Below are 17,840 nucleotides of genomic sequence, written 5' to 3'. Positions count from 1 at the left end.
TTGTGTAAACAAATAAAGAAATTAAACAATAAGAAGTATTATTTACAAAAATAAAACAAAGAAAAGAAATATATACAAGTAAACACAAATAAGGGGGTTTTATGATTGTAAGATTGAAAATTAAAATAAATAAAATAAAGAAAATGTAAAAACACATATACAAGGGTGGAACGTAAGGAACAAAGATCAAAACTACATCCATATGCAAGAAATCCGGTCACAATTCTAATAGTTGGTTATCTATGAGACGAGAATATATCAACCAAGAAACAAATATCAAAGCAACCAATGTCCCTTATTTTACTTCCCTTTACACAATTGATCAAGCAAAGCACCTAACCAATATATTTTGAAAACAGGTTTCACACAATCAAAGCAACCATGCAAACTCAAGTTTCAAATCATTAAGAGCAAGTGAAAGTTTAGTTAATAATTGTATTAATCCTAGTACACAAAGCATGTCTATTCAATAACACAAACCAATTGATTTCGACTTTTGTCCAAAGCCTTTACTACTTATTCGAATTAGGGTCACAAAGCATGAACCTAATTACTAGCTCCAATTATATGTAATCATTCTAAGTTGCGCACCAAAGAACAAAAACATATAAAAGTTTTCCATAAAACAAAATCAATTGATCAATCTCACATAAGTAACATATAAATCAACATATAGAAATCACAACTTTATTTCAAAACATATAAACGGGCTTTAAACTTTGCCCTTAACATTATTTGTTAACTAGAATTCATAGTCTTACAAAATCAAACAAAGAAAACAAGAGAAAGGATATAATACACCTTGAAAGATGAATGATAAAGCCTTGAGACGAAGAACTTGAAGATCCTTGAAAGCAAGCAATCTTCTAGGGACGACACAAGGGTGGATGGCGGCTAGGAAATTGATGTATTGAATGGCTTCTCTTTCTCTTGGCTTGAAAATGAAGAACAAGAAAACTAGAGAATGGACAGAAAATGGAGAGGAGATGGAGAGACAAAGAAGATGAGATGGATAAAGGAAGGTATGTGTATTTATTCTCACAAAAGAGGGTATTTATAGGAATACATTGTAGTGTGAATGTAATGGTAAGAAGTCCATTATAGTGGCTTCAATGATCATAGCTGCAGCTCCACATGGTTGCTGAAATTATGAGAGCTGCCATGCTTGTTGCTTCCCCATATACTTTATGCCACACAAGTCTTCATACCTATATTTACACACTCAAGTACTTATCTATACACTCAAGTACCTATTACAAGATATAGATATTTATACTATAATATATTTATACTATAACAGTCTAAATGTTCTATCCAAATGGTACTCAAGTTTGAAAACAAACTAAGATAGATGATGAAGAAACAAAATTGAGTTAGAACTCTTTTGACACAAAACAGATTTCCGGCAGACTTGACCTCAGTGCACTAAAACGGTCATAACTTCTTCTAGAAAATAGATATCGACAAGCTGTAAAAATTTCTGGACACTAGACATCCGTAGCTTTCCAACCATATAAAGATCATAATTTTCTGAGCTCTGAATGATTTTGTGACACTCCATTGAAGTTGACTGATCTGCACAGGCAGTTTTCCGAATCTATAATGAATTTGATTTTTAAAGCACAATTTGTGTTCAATTCGGTAATGATCTTCTTGAGACTTCTTAGATGCTTCCACATGTCTTCCACAGGTCTCCTAGTATGAGTAGATTTCCATTTTACCTGTAAAAACACTAACTGAGTTAAATTGATCAAGATAAAGGAAATAACTTAGCAAAATATAGGGTTTAAACATTATAAACGTCACATTTTATGCTCCTATCAGTTTTTGTTACTTGGCAAGGTTTTTAATGAGGCAACGAGAGGAGCACCACGTTTGGGCCACATAAGGGGCAGTGTTCAAGTAAATTCAGAATATGTGTCTGGCCTAAACTCAAGGTTACTTGCTCTAGTTGAAATAGAGTTTATATTAGAGATATTCTCAGAGAATCTTATGAGATATCCAATCAATGTACGATTATGTTTTCATGTACAACTCTATCTCTATACTTGTAATCCTCTATATAAAGAGACCCATATTATCAATGAAAGAACGACTCAATTCCCTCCAAATTCAGTTTTCCTTAAACAATTATTTATATTTTAAAAACGTAAATTATCATACTAGTTTTCTATTTGAAAAATAAAAATAAAAATTCTATTAAACTTGCACATGAGCGATATCGGAGGAGATGATCATTCATCATCATTCTTTTCATGAAGTACAACGCCGAGCAGAAAAGTCCATTTGCTTGGAGCAGAGGGTTGATCCATTAGTATAAATGAGTACCTGAGCTTGTCATGACCCATATTTTCCATTATCTCCCTCAACTCCACACGAAACAGAAAGCCAGAAATAATGAGTCCTTCAACAATAATAGCCATCCTCCTGGTTGTCCTCACATGCCTTTGGTCACTCGTCTCTGCCTCTTCAAAATCAAAAGTTCAAAACACAAAAAACTACCACCCGGCCCTCAGTCACTGCCAATAATCGAAAACCTCCACATGCTAAGGCAACCTCCCCTATTGAAGCCTCCGGCACCTGGCCAAAAAATGTGTACCCATCACCCATCATGTCTATTCGTCTAGGCAATATCTTACCATAATAGTCTCCTCCCCAAAAGCCGCAGAACAATTCCTCAAAGCTCATGACACTAATTTCGCCAGCCGGCCCAAAATCCAAGCCTCAGAGTACATATCCTACGGCACAAAGGGCATGGCCTTTTCCGAATATGGTCCCAATTGGCGCCATGTAAGGAAGCTCTATACGCTTCATCTTTTCTGTCAAGCAAAAATAGAGGCTTTCGCGCCGCTGAGAAAGGATGAGCTGGAAGTGCTGCTGAGAAAGCTCAAGAAAGCTGCAGAGGAAGGTGGTGTTGTGGATGTTAGTGAGGATATTGGTGTGATGAAAGAGGACAGGTTTGATTTGAAAGCCGTTATTGAGGAAACGTTTTACTTGGCAGAGGCCTTCAATATATCAGATTTTGTTCCTTCCCTTGCTGCAGTTGATATTCAGGTACGCTAATTAATCCCAACTCTTTCCCATAGGCATTCCTCTTTGATCATTCATTATGAACCAATGCAATGGTAGGCTAGCTTCGGCCAAAAGTTCTTTAATTCTATATTATTGTATGGAGTCAGTCTATCATTTCATGTATCGGACACCTGAACTATTAAATTTTTTGAACCAACCACACTACATCTTCATGGAACCCAGCTTGCATTTCTTTGTCACTATGAACTACATTAGGATCAACAAACTAGAACTCTAGAAGTCAAACACAGGCAACCAAGTTTGACTGTTCCCACTTTGATCAGATTCATTGTTATTTTATATTTTTATCAATCTTATTCTTGAGTATAGTTTACGCATAAGATATTAAGAAGATAATGTATTTTGTTGAGCCAGCTCCTACTCACGTTAGTTTATTTTTGTTGATGGGCACATTTTATGATGCATTTGTTGCCTACCTGCTAACTGCTAAGTTAGCAAGGTAGCCTTTTCCACGGTGATTTAATCTTGGTAAATGAAACATAATATTCATAGACTCTAGTTTAGATAGCCTAAATGTATATTTTCTACCATATATTAGGGTATTGGATAGCGTTGATTATATTTTTCTACATTAATTCTGTTTTTATTTTGAGAAAATATATCAGGGATTGACTAAGCGAATGAAGAAAATTAGTAAGACGGTCGATCCGCTCTTGGAGAAGATAATTGATCAACAAGCACGGACAAGTTGCTAAAACAAAGATTGGGAAACGAGGCCAGCATGTGGACTTTGTAGGTGTGTTGCTTTCTTAATGAACCAACCGTTGAACCCAAATGATGAGCAAGTTCATTTTGATCGAACAAACGTGAAAGCCATCTTACTAGACATGATCAAGGCAACTTCTGATACTTCGGCCAAATTAATTGTTTGGAGTCTTTCTGAGCTCTCGAAGCATCCAAGGATCATGAAGAATCTCCAGGAAGAGCTCCAAACTGCGGTTGGCATGGACCGAATTGTGGAAGTCTGATTTGCCAAAGTTGGATTACTTGAGTATGGTGGTCAAAGAGAGCTTCAGACTACACCCAGTTTGTTGCACAGTTTCTAGTCCCACATGAATCCATCGAGGACATTACAATCAATGGATATGACATACCCAAGAAGTCGCGAATCATAGTTAATTATTGGAGCATTGGAAGAGATCCTAATGGTTGGTCGGAAAATGTTGAGGAATTTTATCCTGAAAGGTTCATGAACAACAATATAGACCTCTGGGAACATGACTTTCAGCTCATCCCATTTGGGTCTGGCCGAAGGGGGTGTCCGGGTCTGCAATTAGGGCTAACCACAGTTCGGCTAGTTGTGGCACAACTAGTGCCCTGCTTTAACTGGGAGCTCCCCACTGGCATGCTACCTCAGGACTTGGACTTGTCTGAGAATTTGGCATATCAATGTCAAAAGCCAAACACTTGCTTACCAAGCCAACTTACAGTCTTATGTAGGTTGTTTTTTTTCGTTGTAATCTAGATAATTAAGGAAACTTATATAGTTTATTGGATCTCAACAAACATTCATCCATCTTTTATTATTCAGTTGAAAGAAATGTGCGCAATCACTACTACAAAAAGTTAATCACACAACACTAATCACACAACGGAATACAAATCATCTGTTGTGTGTTGAAGTCAGTTTTACTATACAACGGTGCTGATTATATTCTGTTGTGTGAATGCCAACAAAGTGATAACTTTTTTATCGGAACTACATTGCACAACGGAATTAAGCATGGTCCGTCGTCTGAGCCTTAAAAATTGGGCGGCAGATTTCCCTCCACTCTCGAGTCTTGGTTGCCTCTTGAAATCTGAAATTTGGGCTACTTGATACAACGGTGCTTGAGGTTTCCGTTGTGTGATTGAAAACTGGATGCCAAATTTTGAGGAAGCTTGCTTGAATGTCTTCCACAAGGTAAACCTAGTGCAAGTTGTAGAAATTAGACAACAGAAGTTATACTTTTCTGTTGTGTGAAGTTGGAATATAAGCGGCAACATTTTAAGCCAAAATGCTATGGGCGCGGTATATTTCCCTCCATGTGTTTGGCATTTTGATTTTTGTAGTGCACTCTTACAACAGTTTGTTAGGTTTGTGTTGTGTGAGTCACTTGAGAATTTATTTGAAGTTTAATTATACCTCCCACACTCTTGAAACTCTCTCGACAAAATGAAATGAAACTCAGTCCTCTCAGACACACCCTAAATCTCGGTCCGCTCTTAATCCTCTCTCACAAACCCTAAGTCTATTTGGATCCCAGTCTATTTGGATCTCTCTCACCATCCTCTCTCTCTCTATCTCTGTGCGAAACCCCTATCTCTCGTGAAAGCTCTCTCAATCTCGATCTACAAGTCTGTAACCATGGCCGAAGCTCAAGAATCCGATCAAAAGAGTGAAGAAGAAGAAGAAGAGGAACACTATGGAAGCCGAAGTTCAAGAATCGAGCCCCCAAGATTCGAGAGGCACCACACGAGGCCACAAGTCTCTCGTGGTTGTTCCATGGCGGCCGCAGCTCGGGCTTTCACTCTCTCTCGCCTCACCGACCTGTCACTCAAGCCCCGCCACCCACAACCACCACCGCTCTCTCAGTCTGCAACAAAGCACGCCATGTCTTCAGAGAGCTCTCCTCCTCTGATTGTAGCTCAGCTCAATCACCTCGCTCTTCACTTCCCTCTGCTCGCTAAGGTAATGCATAAGCTTCTTCAACCCTAAACTCTTTTGCTTCATTTCTACTAAACCAAAATTCGAATTGCCAGAAACTTGGAAATACCAAAGTTAAATCTCTTTTTTTTGGTTTCCGATTTCAACCCGGTGTCTGCTTTTGTTCTTCTGGGTCTGAATTTTAACTGCTAAGAATTGTTGAATGAGCCCTAATTGTGGTGTGTATGATATGCTCCAATTTTAGGTTAGAACAATCAGGACATGGCTGACACCGATGACAAGAAGCCTAATGCCAATGCCAAGGTGAAAGTCAAGCATAGAGGTGGTGGTGGTGGTGGTGAGTTTGCCTTGCTTTTCCGTTTCTCGGTTTTCGGGTTTTTACTTTGATTTCGTTTTGCTGTGAGCTTAGCTCGGAATTTGTTACTGATTATTAGGGGGGAAGAAGAAGGAGGTGAAGAAAGAAACCGGCCTCGGTTTGACCAAGAAGAAGGATGAGAATTTTGGGGAGTGGTATTCGGAGGTATTATGTTTCTTTGAACTAGGTTGTGTTCGGCAATTTATTTGAACAAGTGTAAGCGAGATTTTTGGGTGTTGTTTTTGTTCCGTGCAGGTTGTTGTTTTCGGTGAGATGATTGAATACTATGACATATCTGGTTGTTATATTTTGAGGCCATGGACAATGGCAATATGGGAGACCATGCAAGTAAGTATACTTTTGATGTTTAGTGATGCAGTTTCATCTGTTAATTGTGTTCTTCTTTCGCTTGTAGAGCTAGTAAAAAACTATCTGGTGTCTGCATTGTGATATGCGTTTGTCTAGTGTTTAGGGGGTCGCCGGATGACTCTTTTTCCCTAGTTTTATTTCTAGTTGTCTTACCAAGTGCTACTTTTTAGTGGCATCCTTATGTAAACCCCTGATCTTGGACTACCACACATTGCACTTGTATAATTTAGTATTGGTGCCGAACTTGTGATATGTCCATCCCCAGTTTCAAAGTTATGAACTTTATCCAGTAGCTTCTAATTGAGTATTTTAATAGCTTTTGCTTGCTAATTTATCTATTCATTTGACAATTTGCCATCGTAATGTAATTCCAGCACAGCTGCTTACCTCACAGTTCTATTGATGTGTAGGCATTCTTCGATGCAGAAATAAAGAAAATGAAGATTAAAAATTGCTACTTTCCTTTGTTCATCTCCCCTGCTGTTATGGAAAAAGAGAAGGATCATATAGAGAGTTTTCCTCCAGAGGTGAGATATAATGCTCTTTTACTCTAAATATAAAAATAGATATTGTTATACTGTATTAGTTGGCCTTATTGTTATATGAAACTTATTGTATTTGCTGCATCCTTGCACTTGTTAGTTGATCTTCCACATTTATTGGCCAAGCTTATGAGAGTTTCGTTTGTATAGGTTCATTTAACAATTACAACTCAGTTTCCAAAGCAACCGCCAGCTATAGTGCTTCAAAGTTCCCAGGCAAGGATATTCTCCTCCCAACCTGTAGATTATTTAGTATATTGTCAAACCTTAGATATATAGGTAGTCAGTGTTGTCTGCTTCAGACCAAAGGTTAAAGGTCTATCTGCTACTGTACATATACATATTGTAAAATTAATATTCTTGGTATCTTTTATCTCATGCATCAAGTGCCCGTGTATGAATTTTTTTACCAGCTTTGAGTTACCAGACTCGTACGAGAATTATGTTATCTAAAGTTGGGTTACTGCATATTTACCTCACTAGCAATCTAATTTCATGGTATAATTTCTTCATTTTGTTTCTGTTTTTACTAGCCTTTCTGTTTATACTTTTGAAGTATGTCATTAGTTATAATATCAGTTGTTAGGGATTCTGCTTAGTGCTTATTTACAGGAAACGAGTTATGTGGGAGTGGGGTAGGTGCAAGAATAGAAGCTGAACAATATGCCAAAGACATGAAAAAGCTCAAACAACTTGTGACAGAGTTGTTCCCAGATGGTAAACAGCCAAAGGTTTTAGGCCCCGGCGGCTCTGAACCCTTATACTCTTTTTTAGTTGTCTTAATCACCTTGTTTAAGTTGCACTCGTGTGGTTCCTAATTCTGACATTACAATGTTGGTGCTTCAGTTTTCAGGTTTGATTGAGATTGGGGTTTACATTCATTCATTGGTGAAAACATGAAGGGAGCTGCGCTTGTGGCTTTTGCTGCTACAATTGGTAACTTTCTGCAAGGATGGGACAATGCTACAATTGCTGGTACTTATTTGAAATTTTTTAGCAATTGGTAACTTTCTGCAAGGATGGGACTGTGCTATCTATTGATTGTGGAATTAGGTTTCTGGTATATATTTATGTTGGTGCAAACTGTGATATCATTTGATTGTTGGATGGCTATTTCATATGTGGCTATCTTTGTATAAATTGTCATATCCTTTTATTATTGAATTGGTGTTTGATATATGGTCATGTTGGTACAGACTGATATGCTTTAATTGTTGAATTGGTATTTTGATATATAAACATGTTTATACATACTTTGATGTCATTTGATATTTGGATTGGAGTTCTGATTATTGATTATGTTTTGTACAGTTGGCGATTTGAACCATTTGATTTCTGCTACCATGTCTGGTGTGACTTGCTGTTTGAGGTTCCCTGGGCAACTTAACTCTGACCTCAGAAAGTTGGCTGTCACTCTCATTCCATTCCCCCGTCTCCACTTTTTCATTCCATTCCTGGTGGGATGTTTTAATGCAGAAAAAGTTTGATGCATCAGTTTTCAAAATAGCTTGCGCCCAGGCTACAAAGAATAAATGGGTGGACTTTGGAAAGCAACTAGTGACCCCAGGAAGAGTGATCCCAGAAAGAGTGATCCCAGGAATTGAGCTGGTGTGGTTAGCATCATGGTGTTTGTAGTATGAACCTCGTGAGAGGCCAAATGCCAAGTCTCTTGTGACTGCCATTCTCCTTCTTCAAAAGGAAACTTCGTTGAAGCGAAAAGATATTATACTAGCTTTTGTTTCATGTATAGGTAGTTAGGAATGATTTCTTGTTTGGTACATTATCTATCTTGAATGTATGGATGTTTGAAAAATGGTGATTGAATGATATGGATTAGAGTACTGTTTATGTGTTAATTACTATCTAATATTCAGTCATGCAACTCTTTAATGCAAAACCATGTGTTGTATGATGATAAAAGAGTTCAAAATTGAGGCTTCTCCTACAACAGTCACTGGTTGGTACCCAATTGATTACAATATTCACACAACGGATAACCAAATATAGTTGTTGTGTGAACTAACAACCAACAACAAAAGAAAACAAAATTCTGTTGTGTGAGATTCATAACACACAACAGAAACAAAATGATCACTGTTGTCTAAGTAATTAACAGACAAGGGAGATAATTTTACTTCAGTTGTGTGTTACTTACCTCAGACAACAAATATTAAGTTATATCCGTTGTCTGTTATTAGTCTCAGACAACAAATAATGAGTTATATCCGTTGTGTGTTATGAATCTCAGACAACAAATAATGAGTTATATCCGTTGTGTGTTATGAATCTCAGACAACAAAGAATGAGTTATATCTGTTGTGTGTTATGAATCTCAGACAACAAAAAATAAGTCATACCTGTTGTGTGTTATGAATCTCAGACAACGGTAAAATTTCATCTTCTGTCGTCTGAATGTGCCGAGGCATCGCCGCGCATGCCATGCCAGGCACATGTTGCGCAGAACTCACACAACGGAAATAGTCATTTCTGTTGAGAAAACTATTATCACACAACGGTGAAATCACCGTTGTCTGATTTTTCAATCACACAACACTCACTTAGACCACGGTGAGCTTGGTCATCACACAACACAAATCCACCGTCGTCTGATGACCTTTTTGTAGTAGTGAATGCAATTAGTATAATGATTTCAGCAGTATTATTGTTTGCATATGAATCAATATGTCCGTTGATCAAGACAGTAGAGACCATGTTTCTTAGGCCGGAACTCTAATTATGCAAATACCCCATTATAAATTCCTTTTGAGCTCGTCTTGTTTAGCGAGCTTAAAACGAACCATAGCTTATTATCTTTAGGGAAAAATCATGTACTAGGATGGTACTGTTGTTGCAGAAAAATTCGGAAGATTTCTCCACCTACTTTTCTGACTAGAGTGGGTGTTAAAGCTTCATGGTTAATGTCTTCACATCCTTCGAATTTGAGTCGGTGTATGTAAGTCATGTCGGAAGATGAAAGGGGGTACCTACAAACACACTGCAATCTTCAATTGCCTCACTTAAAGCTTGCTTTGCTTAATGCAATGACAGTTTGCTACAAGGCAAAGAACCTTGCCACTGCAGCTAACTTTGCCAGATGGCTATTGGAGACAAACCCCACCGTTGAGAGTCAGGCAAAGTTACGCAGGCAAGTGCTGCAGGCTGCAGAGAAGAATTTGACTTATGCTTCTCAACTGAACTATGACTTCAAAAATCTATTTGTGACTTGTGGGGCAACATATGTACCAATTTACAGAGGACAGAAGGATGTCTCTTGCCCTTGCTGTATCTCACGGTTTGTGCCAAGCCAAGAAGGGAAGCTCTGTACTGTTTTTGATCTTGCAGTGGTTGGTGCAGATGCTTCGAGGTTGCTATGTTCTCCATCTCAGATTTGATAATCAGGCTGCAGGACTAGAAGGATTCATCCTTTTTGCAGCAGTTGCAAGTCGTGTCGATTGATTAATATCTACCAGTAAATTGGTAAGAAATACTGCAGAAGAGTTGACATTCATATGATTTGTTTGCAATTTCTTTATTTCTTAGTCTTCTCCAATTTCCTTTCTTTGAATAGCTTGTGCTGGTAAGAATGGCTTGAACATGCCAAACTCTCGGGGGCTTTTAATTTTCTGAGCTGTTCTGCAGTTGTGTAATATGATTGTGCATTATCCAGTTGAAAAGCCTCATGGATAAGGTTCATGAATTGATTTAATATTGGTGCATGTCTTGTCCACGGATGATCAATAGTTAGACAATATACTTGATTCCCATAAATGTTGTCTTAAATGTGTGTTTTTCTGTTTTGCAGACAAACCATGAGCTAGACAAGTGGGCGGAATGATGCTCTGTTTTCGGAAAGTAGGTGCTATTTTTTCTTGACCGGTGGGTGCTGTATTACTTATAGTGAACATTTGATTCTAGTTTGAGCAAATTTTTTTTGTTGAGATGGTTATGTAAAATTAAGCAGAGTATGCTCACAAATATTAATGGTACTTACTTTTAAATGGTCATGTGTTGAAGGATGTCGACATCATGTGTGCCTCTTCAAACTAGGGTTTTTAGTCGTAGAGTTGTAATAGGAGAATGTTCTAGATTTCCTAGTTATGTTCGGATTCTATTATCTTTCATGTACTCTGTAACTCCCTATATAAAAGGCTCCTATTATCAATAATACAACACAATTCTCTTTGTAATTTTATTTACTTAAACACGTTATCAGCACTAGCCCTAACCCTAGCCTAAAAGAAAAAGAAAAAAACCCTAAATCATCACCAAAAATCTGCCGCAAGCTACCGCAAGCCCTAGCCCGTGTAACCCTGCCTTCAGCCCTGTAGCTTCCTGCCGCATGCCCTGCAGCCCCTGCCGCAAGTCCCTGCCTGCTACCCTACAATCCGTGCTCCTGCACTCCGGCCAGCCCTCTAGCGACCCCCCATGCGCTTCTGACGCACACCCAGCGCGCCCGTGCGCCTACAACCCTTGTGTAACACCCTCGTAGAAGCTAGCCTCGCTGCTGCCCTTGCATCTACAGCCCTTGCTGCCCCGCGCATCCGACCCACTACAAGCCTGGCTTCATCATCTCCTCAGTTAGCTTCGCTCCATCACGCCTGCATCAACACGCGCGTAACCCAAACCCCGAATCAACAAGTAAGTTTTTACGATTAAAGTTCATGCTTTCTTGTCTGTAAATTCCTTTATTTGCTGCAGATTTGTATAGTACGAACATGGTTTCGAGTATTTAATAAGCGAAATTGTGGGGATTCACGCTTAACGAACTAAGAGTGTTTGTAATCAATGAACGAAGAGTGTTCATAATAAACTAACTAAGAGCGTTCGTAATCAATGAACTAAGAGTGTTCATAATATTCGGACTAAGAGCGTCCGCAAGCATCAAGTTGTGACCATATTAAAACATCATTGTTTGGTTTAATCCAAATATTCTTGGAAATTGATTTCTTGGTAACATAGCTCGGAAATCTTATTATTGCAGTTTTCGTAGAAGTTTAGCTCCAAAACTAATATATCTTCTCTTCTTATTTTCAGGATGTCGAATGAATCTAGAGTTGACTTTCCCATGCTTGAGTCAACAGGCTCGGATTACCATAGCTGGGTAACCAATGTTGAGAACCACCTCACTTCAAAGGGAATATTACCCATAATCCAGGAACCTAACTCGGATCTCGTGTTCACACGAATACCTACAAAGCATGCTCAAGCAGCCATTTTGATACGACGTCATATGGACAAAGCACTCATATTGGAGTGCATGTCGATCAAAGATGCAAGAGAGCTATGGGTAGCACTAGAAGAGCGTTTTGGCAATGTCCAAGATTCCCTTCTCCCTAACTTGAAGGTTCAATGGAACAATCTACGCTTCGCTGACTTCAAGTTTGTTGCTGAATATAATTCAGAAGCTCTTCGCCTACAATCCATGTTGAGATTTTGTGGACAACTTGTCACAGAGCAAGAGCTAATTGAGAAAACTCTCTCCACCTTCCTCGTTTCAGCCATTGTGGTATCAAAGCAATATCGTACCGAGGTCAATGCTGGACGGATCACGAGGTTTCATCAGCTTATCAATGCTATATCTGTAGCTGAGAAACATGATAACATACTCGTGAGGAATTATAATTCAAGGCCCATTGGAACTAAGAGCGTTAATAAGGCGAATTATAATGCACCCAAAGAAGGGCGCAAGGAGCGGAACCCTAATAAGGGACATGCGGGATGTATGGGTCCATATAACCGCCCTAACAAGGAAGGAAACCACAAGTTTGGTGTGGATACACGTGGTGGCAATGCCACACATGGGAGAGGTGGTCGTGGTATCCCTGGCTGTGGTGGTGGCGCCAACCCTCCTAGGGAACACCCACAACTTGCACCTCAACTGAAGGGAGGCAACCACAATGATGTGTGTCATCAATGTGGATCAAGTGAGCATTGGTTCAAGCAATGCAAGGCAAGCGAGCAACTAGCTGCAAGATATAGGGCATACAGGGACCTGAGGGAGTAAGAAGTTACCTTGTAGAAGAAGAAGATGGTGAAGATGTCAATCTCACCATAGAGGATTTCAAAGATAGAGATGAAGTGCACAAGGATGCCGCAAACTTTGATTAGAATAGTCCTTTTATTTTCCAAGAATTTTGTAATGGCAATATGCCTTAGTCAATAAATGACAATTGTATTAACTCTTTCTTATGTGGCGCACCCAATGAAATATGATGTCTAGGAAAGTAATTGAGATTAGTGGTACTTAAGAGAGCCTCGCTCCACCAACATCTCTCTCTACTTTCCTAGTCATATTTGATTGGAGTTACCAAACAGACTGAGTGACTACAATTTGTCTAAGTTTGATTTTCTTTATTTTGGCTTAGACTTTTGGGACCTTTGATGTAATCATTGGCTATTTTTATTAATAAAGTATCGTATTATTATTCAATGTCATGGACATGTTTTAATTCCGAACTTTATTATTTTTTAGTATGTTTCCTAGAAAGTTGGAATGCCTTATTGATAGTGGCATCACACATACTGTATTTCAAGGCCTATAGTGGCACCAATCATAGGCAACTATTTCTATGGGTGACGCCTAGTCGATCTTCAGTGACTACGATGGCTGGACCATCATAATTGATTCATGGTCGAGGACCAACTCAATTTATGTTGCCAAATGGCACAAGTATTAATGTCATCGAAGCTCTATATGCTCCTAGGGTTGGAAGAACCCTATTGAGTTTTAAAGATATTAGAGGCAATGGTTTTCATGTGGAAACACATTGTGAGAATGGATAAGAGTTCCTTTGCATCACCTCTAATGGCTACTGACATAAACGAGTATTAGAGAAACTTATGTGTCGCTCTAATGGGCTGTATGCAACCACTATTCAAATTATTGAATCCAACCATGTCATGAGAGATGACATATTGGATTCTGACACATATAGGCTTTGGCATGACCGTTTGGGATATCCAGGTCGTGAGATGATGATCCGTATATTAAAGACTTCACACAGACATCCATTTTTCAAAACGAAAATAAGTCAGAACCAAAATTCGGTTCAAGGTCGGACTGGCGCAGCCTACCCCCTGGGGCCCAAAAGTGGTATTTACGCCACCAATGCCTCCTTGGTACCTTTTTCTACCTCTAAAGTCAATTGTGACTTCGTGGCTCAACCGGATTCTTCCCTGGTTGCTTCTAAAGCCCATCTTTCGTTTTGCAAAGCCTGCTCTTTAGCAAAATTAGGATCTAGACTATCCTTTGCAAATGACACTAAGGAAAACATTCCATTCTTGCAAAGAATCCAAGGTGATAGCTGTGGACATATTCAACCAACTTGCAGACCATTTAGATATTTTATGGTGTTGGTTGATGCATCGACACGCTGGTCACATGTCATGCTCTTGTCCACAAGAAATGCTGCATTTGCTAAACTCCTAGCACAAATCATTAAATTAAGGGCTCACCGCCCTGACCATCCCATTAAGTCAATTCGTCTTGACAATGCTGGAGAGTTTACATCAAAAACGTTTGATGACTATTGCATGTCCATTGGGATTGAGGTTGAACACCCTGTTCCTCATGTTCACACCCAAAATGGTTTCGCAGAAGCTGCTATTAAAAGACTTCAAATGGTCGCTAGAGCATTGGTTATGCGCACCAATCTCCTTGTTTTTGCTTGGGGCTATGCAATATTGCATGCAGCTGTGCTTATTCAAATGAGGCCTACTGCCACTCAACCCTTTTATGTGTCCCAGATGGTTACTGGATATGAGCCTGATGTCTCACACTTACGCATATTTGGGTGTGCAGTGTATGTGCCAATTGCGCCGCCACAGCGCACCAAAATGGGACCTCAAAGACGATTAGGCATTTATGTTGGATATAACTCTCCAACCATTATCCGCTACTTAGAACCCTTGACAGGTGACCTATTTACCGCTAGATTTGCGGATTGTCACTTTGATGAGACAGTCTTTCCGTCGTTAGGGGGAGATAAGAACAATAATGTTCAACAAGAATGACAGGAATTGTCGTGGTATGTCCCCACTTTGTCTCATCTTGATCCCCGAACCGCACAGTCCGAAATTGAAGTGCGGAGAATTCTTGATCTTCAGAACGTAGCAAACTCTATGCCTGATGCATTTTCTGATATCGCTAAAGTGACAAGATCACATATACCTGCTGCAAACGTGCCTGCAATGATTGATGTCCCTAAAAATCTTGGACATGGTGCCACCCATAGGGGTATTGGGCATGGCACCGCCACCACTAATGGTGATGGCAATGTGGCTCAGGCCGAGCTCCCGGCAAGGAAATGTGGGAGGCCCAAAGGTTCGATGGATTCTCGCCCGAGAAAGAAAGCGAGTTTGGCACAAAACGATTCATTAATCATCGACATAAATAACCCATCTCATGAAGATATTCTGGATTATGGTTATGTCCAAGAGACATCATTGGGGGACTCTCCAATGTTAGAATCAATTCCAGAGAATAGGGAGATCTCCATGAATTACACTAGTGTACATGAGATGTTGAATCGAGATTCTATTATCCTTGATGATATGTTTGCATATTCTATTGCTCAAGGAATTATAGAACACGATGATATCAAACCTCGCTCCGTTGAAGAATGTCAACGAAGAGCAGATTGGCCTAAATAGAAAGATGCGATCCAGGTTGAATTGGATTCACTAACAAAGAGACAGGTATTTGGGCCTATAATGCTGACACCCCTAAATATAAAGCCTGTTGGTCATAAATGGGTCTTTGTTAGAAAGCATAATGAGAAAAATGAGGTTGTTATATACAAAGTCTGCCTGGTGGTGCAAGGTTTATCACAACGCCTTGGAATTGACTATGAGGAGACATATTCTCTCGTAATGGACATTATAATGTTCCGTTACCTTGTCAATTTGGTAGTTTCCGAAAAACTTGACATGCAGCTTATGGATGTGGTTACAGCATATATCTATGGGGATCTAGATTCATATATATATATATATATATATATATATATATGAAGGTTCCAGATGGACTTCAATTACCCAAATAAAGTGGATCTAAACCACAGAGCGCGTTTTCAATCAGATTGAAACGCTCACTATATGGATTAAAACAATCCGGACGGATGTGGTATAACCGTCTAAGTGACTACTTGATTAGGAAGGGATATGTCAGTAATGAAATATGCCCATGCGTGTTTATAAAAATGAAAAGTTCCGGATTTGCAATTGTAGCAGTTTATGTCGATGACATGAACCTAATTGGAACTCTAGATGAGTTAAAGGAAACTGCTAAATACTTGAAATCTGAATTTGAGATGAAAGATCTTGGGAAAACACGGTTTTGTCTCAGACTAGAACTCGAGCACCGTAGTGATGGGATTATGATCCATCAGTCAGCGTATACTCAAAAATTACTAAGGCGCTTTAATGAAGATAAAGCGAAGCCTGTGAGTACTCGCATGATCGGTCGTAGTCTTGAGCCCGGAAAAGATCCATTTCGTCCAAGGGATGAGGACGAAGACTAATTAGAGGCTGAAGTGCCATATCTAAGTGCAATAGGCGCATTATTGTACTTAGCTCAATGCACAAGACCAGACATCTCGTTCGCAGTAAACTTGTTAGCTTGACATAGCTCTGCACCAACACGCCTCCATTGGATTGGTATAAAGACAATCTTTCGATACTTAAGAGGTATGATTGATATGGGCTTATTTTATCCCTACAAAGAGAAAAGAAATAATGGGAGTGTGGGATCGGACCCCACAAGGCAAAATGCCACCTTCCGTGATGTTGATGCCAGTGATGCCATCCATGGTGGCTGACGTCCTCCTTCACCCCTCCATCAAAATGACAAAAATGTTTTGATGGGTTTTGTTGATGCAGGGTATCTTTCTGACCCTCACAAAGGTCGCTCCCAAACTGGTTATGTCTTTACCATGGGAAGCACTGCAATATCTTGGAGGTTTACAAAGCAGACCCTTGTTGCTACTTCCTCAAATCATGCCGAGATTATTGCTATACATGAAGCCGTGCAAGAATGCATATGGCTAAGGTCTGTAATTAGACATATTCGAGGAACTTGTGGTTTGAAGTGTACCACAGATGAACCTACATGCATTTATGAAGATAATGCAGCTTGTATTAAGCAACTGAAATTAGGTTTCATCAAGGGCGACAACACCAAGCGTATATCGCCTAAGTTCTTTTACAATCAGCAACAACAAGCACTTCTAAATATTGAAGTGAATCAAATCCGATCTGAGGATAATGTAGCGGACTTATTTACTAAGTCATTACCTAAATCCACCTTCGAGAAACATGTGAAGACCATCGGATTAAGAAAGTTATCCGAACTCCCATGATTGTTGCAATCAGGGGGAGATATTGACATCAGGGGGAGGTATGATGTCTACATGTTCGATCTCTAAGAGTGAAAGACGTGTTGTGCTCTTTTTGCCCTTCGACCAGGGTTATTTTTATCCCACAGGGTTTTTGTTACCTGGCAAGGTTTTTAGTGAGGCAACGATCAAAACATCATCACCAAGTTTAAGCAGCATAAGGGGGAGTGTTGAAGGATGTCGACATCATGTGTGCCTCTTCAAACTAGGGTTTTTAGTCGTAAAGTTGTAATAGGAGAAGGTTCTAGATTTTCTAGTTATGTTCGGATTCTATTACCTTTCATGTACTCTATAACTCCCTATATAAAGGGCTCCTATTATCAATAATACAACACAATTCTCTTTGCAATTTCATTTTTACTTAAACATCATGGTTATAGTTTGTTATTTTCATGATAATTCAATCATATTTGAGGAATCGCGAATTGTGCTGCTTTCAA

At 39.3% G+C, this 17,840-nt stretch overlaps 1 pseudogene; it reads left to right on the top strand.

Annotated features, from left to right (window-relative positions):
• Positions 1–2,397: 2,397 nt before the first annotated feature.
• On the top strand, positions 2,398–4,533 carry LOC112177294 (annotated as a pseudogene).
• Positions 4,534–17,840: the final 13,307 nt, after the last annotated feature.

The sequence above is a fragment of the Rosa chinensis genome, chromosome 7 (assembly GCF_002994745.2).
Source record: "Rosa chinensis cultivar Old Blush chromosome 7, RchiOBHm-V2, whole genome shotgun sequence".
Classification (NCBI taxonomy): Eukaryota; Viridiplantae; Streptophyta; class Magnoliopsida; order Rosales; family Rosaceae; genus Rosa; species Rosa chinensis.
Note: the sequence above shows the minus strand (reverse complement) of the source record. Positions and strands in the feature narration are given on the sequence as shown.